At 37.6% G+C, this 9,963-nt stretch overlaps 2 pseudogenes; both read right to left on the reverse strand.

Moving 5' to 3' along the window:
* Positions 1–1,794: 1,794 nt before the first annotated feature.
* Positions 1,795–4,976, reverse strand: LOC143666680 (protein AMN1 homolog pseudogene; annotated as a pseudogene).
* LOC143666520 (ubiquitin-conjugating enzyme E2 variant 1 pseudogene) lies at positions 3,007–3,437 on the reverse strand (annotated as a pseudogene).
* Positions 4,977–9,963: the final 4,987 nt, after the last annotated feature.

Here is a 9,963-nt window from a genome sequence, read left to right on the forward strand (position 1 = left end):
GCAAACTGTCCTTCAAAAATTAGGAAGAGTTTAAATATTTACAGATAAACAGACACTGAGAGAGTTTGTGAACAAGAGACCTACTCTACAAGAAATATTAAAGGGAGCATGGCAGGCAGATAGGAAAAGATAGGAGAGAGAGGTTTTGAGAACAGTGTAGAAATGAAGAGTGTCAGTAAGTGTAACTAAAGGGATACAAAGAAAAAAAGTATGACATATAAAATCCAAAAGACAAAATGGCCAAAGAAAGTACTGCCTAAACAGTAATAGCATTAAATAATAATGGATTAAACTCCCCAATCAAAAGATGTGAATAGGCAGAATGGATAAAAAAATAGGACCCATCTATATGATATCTATAAGAGGATCATTTCAGACCCTAGGAAAAAATAGGCTGAAAATTAGAAGACATTTCACAATATCAATTATCAATAAAATGAACAACTCATTAAGAAGAAATAGCAATCATCAATATTTATAGACTGAGCCAGAGTGCCCCAAAATACAAGAGGCAAACACTGACAATACTGAAGGGAGTTGACAACTCTACAATAATTGTTGGAGACTTCAATGCACAACTCCCATCAATAGAGAGAATGTTTAGACAGAGGATCAATAAGGAAGCAGAGATCTTGAATAATATGGTAAATGAACTGTACTTAAGAGATATTTCCAGAACATTGCACTCCACAATAGTAGGATATACATTTTTCTCAAGTACTCATGAATCATTCTACAGGTTAGACTACATGTTGCATCATAAATCATATCTGAATAAATTTAGAAAGATGAAAATTATACAAGACAATTTCTCATATCATAACAGAGTGAAGTCAGAAATAAATAATAGGCAGAAGGCTGGGCAATTCACAAATATATGGAAGCTAAAAACATACTCTTTTTTTTAGCTTAACAATAGGAATTTATTGGCTCATAATTTCAGAGGCTAGAAGGTTTGCTTACTCCCAGGGTTGGTATCTTCTGGCTGGCTGGCAACCTTGGGAGTATCTTGGCTTTTCAACACATGGCAATGTACATGGAAGTATCTTTTTCTTTCTCTTCTGGTTTTTGTTGATTTCCACCTTCTTGCTTCTGCCACAGCTTTTCTTTCTGTGTCAAATTTCATTTGCTTGTAAAGACTTCAGTCATACTGGACTAAGGCTCACCTTTATTTAATTTGGACTCATCTTAACTAATAATATCTTCAGAAATCCGATTTACAAATGAGCCCTATCTAGTTTGCTAGCTGTCAGAATATGATATACCAGAAACAGAATGTTTTTTTTTCACAATGAATTGCTCTTATTTAGGTACACATCCACATTTTAGCATTTAGTGGTTCTGAACAGAAAAGTGGGCAATTTGCCAGAAAGTGAAGCCCAATTTTAGGGGTCTGCTGTGTACACCAAGTTCTTTCTTAATCCCTGCTGAGGATCATGAGAGGTAGTAACACCAAAACCAAAATATGGACCAAATTTAAGGTTCTTTTCGTTCCAATTGTCAGATTCAAAACTAGACTCAAATGGATTGCAAGGAAAATCAAATGAGAGCCCTGCTTAACACTTCTTCAATTTGGGCAGGCAATGGTGGCTTGGTGGCAGAGTTCTCGCCTGCCATGCTGGAGACCTGGGTTCTATTCCCAGACCCTGCACGTGCACACAAACACACACACACATACACAAAACTTCTTCAATTTTTACTACTTTTTTTTTTTTGCATGGGCAGGCACCAGGAAACAAACCTGGGTCTCTGGCATGGCAGGCGAGAATTCTGTCACTGAGCCACATTTTTTTTTTACATGGACAGGCAACGGGAATTGAACCAAGGGTCTCTGGCATGGCAGGTGAGAACTCTACCTCCTGAGCCACTGTGGCCCACCCCACTGAGACACTTTTGCACTGTCCCTTCTTTAATTTTTAAAAGCAAAAGCAATTACAAGAAAAGAAAACAATTCATTCAGAGGGATTGTGTGTGCTTCCAAGCACCTTCATATGGCCTTTCTCCAGGCTTAACCATTAAGGACTTTGAGAGCTGGCAGGTCTGAGTAACCCTGGTGATGGTTCTTTTCACCATATCAAAACCTGAGCTAAAAAATGCATCAGCTGATGATGACAGCAGAGGGTGGCAGGGCTAAGGACCCAATTTCCATTTCCCAGGCTGGTGAAGAGTAAAGAAATCTGGTTCCAAAACTAAATGAGGGAGGTCAGAGACTCTTTCCAACCTTACCTGATAGCGTCTGGCCAAAGCAAAGAAGTATCATGGAAAGCATTGGGTGGTGAAGGAAGAGATGTCAGAAGAAGGAAGGAAATAGCGGCACCTGGGGGATGGATATGGGGAAGGCACTGAAAGAATTCCTTACCAAAGGCCAATTTCAGAGGGGAGCAGAGTAGGGAGTAGGGGGTCACAATCTATTCTTCAGCCAAGGGTGGTAGTGAAGAGAGGGGAAAGGATAATGGGTTGGAATGGGGTAGTCATTTAAAACTTAAAAAAAGAAACCAAGGACAGATGAAGCACCTGTCCTACAGGCTGTGATCTGAAACCTTTACTTCTATTCTCATAAGCCACCCCAACTGGAGGGCTGTTTTAGGGACAAAAGGAAGGAGGAAGGAAGAGGGACAAGGCAAAGACTCCAGGCCATGTAATCAGCAGCAAAGTGATCGTATGACGTGTCTTTTCACAGTTGAGTTAGAGGTGCCCCACCGGTTGTGATGGGAACCAGTTTAAATACACTTTCTTCATCCCATAAGTTCAACTACATGAAAATTGGTTACACTTAACAGTATGATTTATTATAGCACAACTTGTATATTTCAAATGGACAAAAAATTAGTATCATTTACAATATTATAAGATAAAATGATTTTAAATGGGAGCTTCCTTTCCAGTATTTTGTGGTCTACAAGACTTATCTAGAAAATTTACTATTGTAGAAAATAAAGACTGCCTATATCAAATGGGAGTGAGGGGAGGGCCTCTTGTTTTTCTTTTTGAATAATTGCTGTGACACTATCCTTCAGGTGGCTGAGGGATTTTCATATTTTCTTTAGACATCATTAAGTGCTGAAGCTCTTGCAGGACAACTTTGATGCTGTATGAATTCTGCCATTTTGCTAGCACTGATATGGCTCTTGGGTCCACCACTCCATTAGAACTATTAACTCCATTCATATTAATTTTTGCTACAAATCTTACAAAGGGGGCAGTACTTCTGAATATTTAACTTCACATTGTATTTTAAGGCTGTATATTCAGTTTTCATAAATTATTGTTGGAGGTCCAATTATCATCCCTGTCCATCTCGTTAGTGTCATGCCTTTGTCTTCTTCTAGAACCCAGCTAACTATACTATCTCCTATTCCTTTCTGGCCTTCTTAAAGTTCTTCCAACAGTTGGAAATTGCAAGGAACTTTTATTACCAAGCCTGTTGTGGCTGCCATCTTGCCAAGAATGGCTTTTATAAAGGGGAATTTATTGATTGCAAGTTTACAGTTGTAGGCTGATTAGAGCAAGTCTATAGAAATGTCCAATCTAATGCATCCAGGAGAAAAAATATTTTGGTTCAAGAAGGCCAATGATGTTCAGGGTTTCTCTCTCAACTGGAAAGACACATGGCAAACATGGCAACAACTGCTAGCTTTCTCTTTAGGCTTCTTGTTTCATGAAGCTACCACAGGGACATTTTTCTTCTTCAACTCCAAAGGTCTCTGGCTATGTGGGCTCTCATGGTTCTTATGGCTCTCCCATGGCTCTCTCATCATTCTCAAGCTTTCTCCAAAATGATTCTCTTTTAAAGGACTCCAGTAAACTAATCAAGACCCATCTTGAATGGGTGGAGCCACATCTCCATCTAATCAAAAGTTAATACCCACAATTGAATGTGTCACATATCCGTGGCATAATATTTTAATAGGGATTAAAAGTAATGTTGTTCCCACAAGATTGGATCAGGATTAAAACATGGCTTTTCTAGGGTACATAATAGTTTCAGACAACACAGGCTCATACCCAAAGGACCAGGGGTTGAGACATGAACGTGCCTTTTGTTGGGTACATGATTCAATCTCCAACAGAAAGAAATACCAGTCACTACCCAGAAGAGATGTGTTTGCTTAAATCAAGGGAACTGCAGCTGAGAGATCAATGAAATGATGAGGAGGATGTGATAGGAAGTGGACTTTATTATATAGTACATCCATGGAAAAGTAAAATACATATCTGAGCACAGTAAATAAGGACAGCTTCCACAGATTTATCAGTGAGATTCACTAAATGTCTTATATGAATTTCCTCTAATTTCTTCACACAAAATCCATGAACAAGCATGACCACACATTGTCACATACCTGAGTAGCTGTGAAAAGCCAACACTCTGCAAAAATGGGCAGTTTTTTTCCTAATGTATGTAAGGACACGTCTGCAATACCTAAGCAGCCACCCAAATCAATGATCTTTAGCACTCTTAAATAACCAGTGGGTCCAGGAAGAAATTACAAGGTAAATCAGTAAATATCTTCAGGCAAATGAAAATGAGAATACAACATATCAAATTTTATGGGCTACAGCAAAGGCAGTGCTGAGAGGGAAATTTATTGCCAAAAGGTCCATGTTATAAAAAATTGAGGGCAAGAGGAAGGACTCCTTCATCAGTGAGATTGCAGCATCTTTTCAAAGAAGCTTCATGAAGAGGTACAAACAAGATGAAGTTCCTTTTATTCCTTCTGAAGTTATGGACAATCTGTTTTCTTTCAGGGAGCTTAAATTTAATTTCGTCAGTGTTCTGCAGTTGCTCAGATGCAGAAAGCACCATCTGAAATACCGCAGCTCTGTAGATCTAAGGTTTATACTCTAGGTTGTAAAATCTCACTTATATTTGAATCTGTTATCCATCCCTGCATGCTCATTATTTTTATTGGTCTATCTTTTACACTGGAAGGCAAAGGGTTAATGTTTGTGAAATATCTGGAAATATTTTTCATGAAGCATCAATGGCACCCAGACATATATCTCGGCTTTGAAATAGAAACTTTCTCTCTTTGAAGCTATTTAAGGCTTCAAGTGTCTGGTGTGTCAGAAGTGCTGGTAGAGCAGAGAAAAAACCTGTTTCCAGGGTCAATTACCATGTTTACCTATCATGCTGGGGCACTAGACTTCAGCCAGTCAGATTCCTTGCTTATTAAGAACCATTGTCCCATCTGGATCACCAAACTGATACTGAACAAATGTGGGTTTCTATGCCCAATGTGCATAACAGCCAATCTATGACACTAGGGCTTCAAAGAGAGAAAGAGTTTATTGGTACATGCAAAGCTGGATATCAGTTGGTCTATCAGCCCCAAAATCTCTCTAAGCCATCCTCAATCTTAAACAACACACTCTTAAATAACCAGTGGGTCTAGGAAGAAATTACAAGGTAAATCAGTAAATATCTTGAGGCAAATGAAAATGAGAACACAACATATCAAATCTTATGGGCTGCAGCAAAGGCAGTGGTGAGAGGTAAATTTATTGCCAAAAGGTCCATGTCATAAAATAAGAAAGAGCACAAATTGAGGACTTAGCTGCTCATCTCTAGGAATTATTGAAAAAATAACAAACTAACCCCAAAGCAAACAGAAGCAAAGAAATAACAAAGACTTGCACCAAAATAATGGAAAATGAGAACATGAAAACAATACAGAGAGTAAACAAAGCCTGGAGTTTGTCCTCTGAGAAAATTGATAAAATTGATGGGCCCTTATCCAGGCTGACAAGAAAAGGTAGAGAGAGTATGTAAATAAATAAAATCAGAAATGGGAATGGGGACTTAACTACTGACCACTCAGAAATAAACAGGATAGTGAGAGGATACTATAAGAAATTAGATGCTAACAAACTAGACAACTTAGGCAAAATGGGCAGCTTCCTAGAAAATAATGAACAGCTAACATTGACTCAAGAAGAAATAGGAGAGCTCAACAAACCAATCACAAGTAAAGAAATTGAATCAGTCATTAAAAATCTCTCAAAAAGAAAAGCTCAGAACCAGATGGCCTCACATAGAATTCTACCAAGCATTTAAGAAAGAATTAGTACCAATCTTGCTCAAACTCAAACTCAAACTGAAAAAAATTGAAGAAGAGGGAAAGCTACCTAACTCATTCTGTGAAGCCAACATCACCCTAATACCAAAGCCAGACAAAAATACTGCAAGAAAATAAAATTACAGACCAATGTCCTTAATGAATATAGATGCAAAAATCCTCAAAAAAATTGCATATTGAATCTTGCAGAAAATGAAAAGAATTATACAAATGGCCAAGTAGGTTTTATACCAGATATGCAAGGGAGGTTCAACACATGAAAATCAATGGATGTAGAACATCACATCAGTAAATCAATGGAGAAAACACTCAATTGATGCAGAAAAGGCATTTGGCAAAATTCATTATCCTTTCTTTTTTTGTGTTTTTTGTTTAGTTCTTAGACTTTCAATTTTTTTCTTTTTAAAATAATTTTTTAATTAATTAAAAAATTACAAGAAACGCAAACGTCCTTAATATATGCTCATCCCGCTCTACATATATAATCAGTAATTCACAATATCATCACATAGTTGCATATTCATCATCATGATCAGTTCTTAGAACATTTGCATCAATTCAGAAAAATAAATAAAAAGACAACAGAAAAATAAAACAAAAATAGAAAAAGAAAAAAAGAATTTTACATACCATACCCCTTACCCCTCCCTTTCATTGATCACTAGCATTTCAAACTGAATTTATTTTAACATTTATTCCCCCTATTATTTATTTTTATTCCTATGTTCTACTCGTCTGTTGACAAGATAGATAGATAAAAGGAGCATCCAACACAAGGTTTTCACAATCACACAGTCACATTGTGAAAGCTGTATCATTATACAATCATCATCAAGAAACATGACTACCAGAACACAGCTCTACATTTTCAGGCACTTCCATCCAGCCTCTCCATTACATCTTGGATAACAAGATGATATCTACTTAATGCATAAGAATAACCTCCAGGATAACCTCTTGGCTCTGTTTGGAATCTCACAGCCATTGACACTTTGTCTCATTTCACTCTTCCCCCTTTTGGTCGAGAAGGTTTCTCAAACCCTTGATGCTGGGTCTCAGCTCATTCTAGAGTTTTTCTCAATCCCTTGATGCTGAGTCTTAGCACATTCTAGGATTTCTATCCCATGTTGCCAGGAAGTTCCACACCCCTGGGAGTCATTTCCCATGTAGACAGGGGGAGAGTAATGGGTTTGCTTGTTGTAGTGGCTGGAGACAGAGGCCACATCTGAGCAACAAAAGAACTTCTCTTGGGGGTGACTCTTAGGCCTAATTTTAAGTAGGCTTGACCTATCCTTTGTGGGGTTAAGTTTCATGTGAACAAACCCCAAGACTGGGGGCTCCACCTATAGCTTTGGTTGTCTGCACTGCTTGTGAGAATATCAATAATTGAACTTGGGGAGGTTGAATTTTCCCCCATTCTCACCCTTCTCCAAAGGGGACTTTGCAAATACTTTTCCACTCACTGATCAAATCACTCTGGGATTCATCGGGGCATCACTCTGGGCAAACCAATAAAATCTAATGTCCTACCCAAGGTTCCATGTACTTATGTTGTTCAGCCAACTTTCTACATAAGTTATATTAGGAGATGCACTAGTCAAAATATAAATTTTGTACCAAGTTAACTTTTTAAATTTAGTCTCACACATAAGTTGAAATTTTAAAATATTAATTACCATCTATTTTCAGCACCCTGCAGTAATGACATTCCTTTGTTCTTCCTCATGCAAAAACATTTTTAAATTTTAACATTTAGTCATTATCATTATACATTCTAGGCATTCCTAGATTATATCATCTCGATTTTTAACATCTATCTTTCTTTCTGCTTACATTTGTGCCTCCAGCCCTCCTCCCTCTATCATTCTCACATTCAGCTTCATTCAGTGTTTTAACATAATTGCATTATAGTTAGGTAGTGTTGTGCTGTCCATTTATGAGTTTTTATATTCAGTCCTGTTGCACAATCTGTATCCCTTCAGCTCCAGTTATCCAATATCTTACTCTATTTCTATCTCCTGATGGTCTCTGTTACCAACGAAATATTCCAAGTTTATTCACTAATGTCAGTTCATATCAGTGAGACCATACAGCATTTGTCCTTTTGTTTTTGGCTAATCACACTCATTGTAATGTCCTTAAGGTCCATACATGTTGTTACATACTTCATAACTTTGTTCTGTCTTACAGCTGCATAACATTCCATCGTATGTATACGCCACAGTTCGTTTAGCCACCTGTTCATTCATGGACATTTTGGCTGTTTCCATCTCTTGGTAACTGTAAATAATGCTGCTATAAACATTGGTGTGCAAATGTTCATTTGTGTCCATGCTCCCATGTCCTTTGAGTAGAGACAGCATATAGATGGGTCTTATTTTTTAATCCACTCTGCCAGTCTGTCTTTCGATTGGGGAGTTTAATCCACTAACATTTAGTGTTATTACTGCACAGGTAGCACTTTCTTCTACTATTTTGCCTTCTGGATTTTATCTGTCATATCTAATTTTCCTTCTTTTTACCTTTACTCATGGTCTTCCTTTCTACACTTTTCTCCACACCTCTCTCTCTTCTGTCTTTTCATATCTCTCTCTAGTGTTCCCATTAATATTTCTTGCAGAGTTTTCCTCTTGGTCACAAATTCTCTCAGTGATTTTTTGTCTGAAAATGTTTTAATTTCTCCCTCAGTTTTGAATGACAATTTTGCTGGATATAGAATTCTTGGTTGGCAGTTTTTCTGTTTTAGTAATTTAAACATATCATCCCACTGTCTTCTCGCCTCCATGTTTTCTGCTGAGAGATCTATGCATAGTCTTATTGGGCTTCCCTTGTATATGATGATTTGCTTTTCTCTTGCTGCTTTCAGGATTCTCTTTCTCTTTGACCTCTGACATTCTTATTAGTAAATGTCTTGGAGTACATCTATTTGGATCTGTTCTCTTTGGGGTATTCTACACTTCTTGAATCTGCAATTTTAAGTCTTTCATAAGAGTTGGGAAATTTTCAGTGATAATTTCCTCCATTAGGTTTTCTCCTCCTTTTCCCCTCTCTTCTCCTTCCGGGACACCCACAACACGTATATTTGTGCACTTCATATTGTCTTTCAGTTCCCTGAGTTCCTGCTCATATTTTCCCATTTTTTCCCTGTATTTTCTTTTTCTTTCCGGGTTTCAGATGTTCCATCCTTCAGTTCAGAAATCCTATGTTCTGTCTGTCAAAATCTACAACTGTAGGTTTCCATTGTTTTTTTTCATCTCTTCTACCATGCCTTTCATTCCCATAAGTTCTGTGATTTGTTTTTTTAGACTTTTGATTTCTTCTTTTTGTTCATTCCTTGCTTTCTTTATATCCTTCCTCAATTCATTGATTTGGTTTTTGATGTTTTCCATGTCTGATCGTATATTCTGAATTAATTGTTTCAGCTCCTGTATCTCATTTGAATTGATGATTTGTTCCTTTGACTGGGCCATATCTTCAATTTTCCTGGTGTGATTTGTTATTTTTTGCTGGCATCTAGGCATTTAATTACCTTAATTAGTTTATTCTGGAGATTGCTTGCACTTCTTTTACCTGGGGTTTTCTTGCTGGATGAATTTGTTGTCTATCTGTTCTTTGACATTCAATTCGGCTTTATCTGGACCTCTAGCTTAAGTTTTGTTTAACAGAGGAGAATTTTTCAGTTCTTGCTTTCTTGTTTCTTGCCCTGCTTGTATGGTGCCTTTTTCTCCCCACACTTAGGAGAGTCTACTTAGGTCTACTGTCTGCCTGCAGGTCCCACAAGCATAAGATGATGTGGTACATTTAACTTTGGCTGGGGGCGTGGTAGAGACAGAGGAGGGGTTGTAGGCTGGTTTTAATGCCTAAAACCAGACCCCAAGCCCTG

The sequence above is a fragment of the Tamandua tetradactyla genome, chromosome 23, assembly GCF_023851605.1.
Source record: "Tamandua tetradactyla isolate mTamTet1 chromosome 23, mTamTet1.pri, whole genome shotgun sequence".
Classification (NCBI taxonomy): Eukaryota; Metazoa; Chordata; class Mammalia; order Pilosa; family Myrmecophagidae; genus Tamandua; species Tamandua tetradactyla.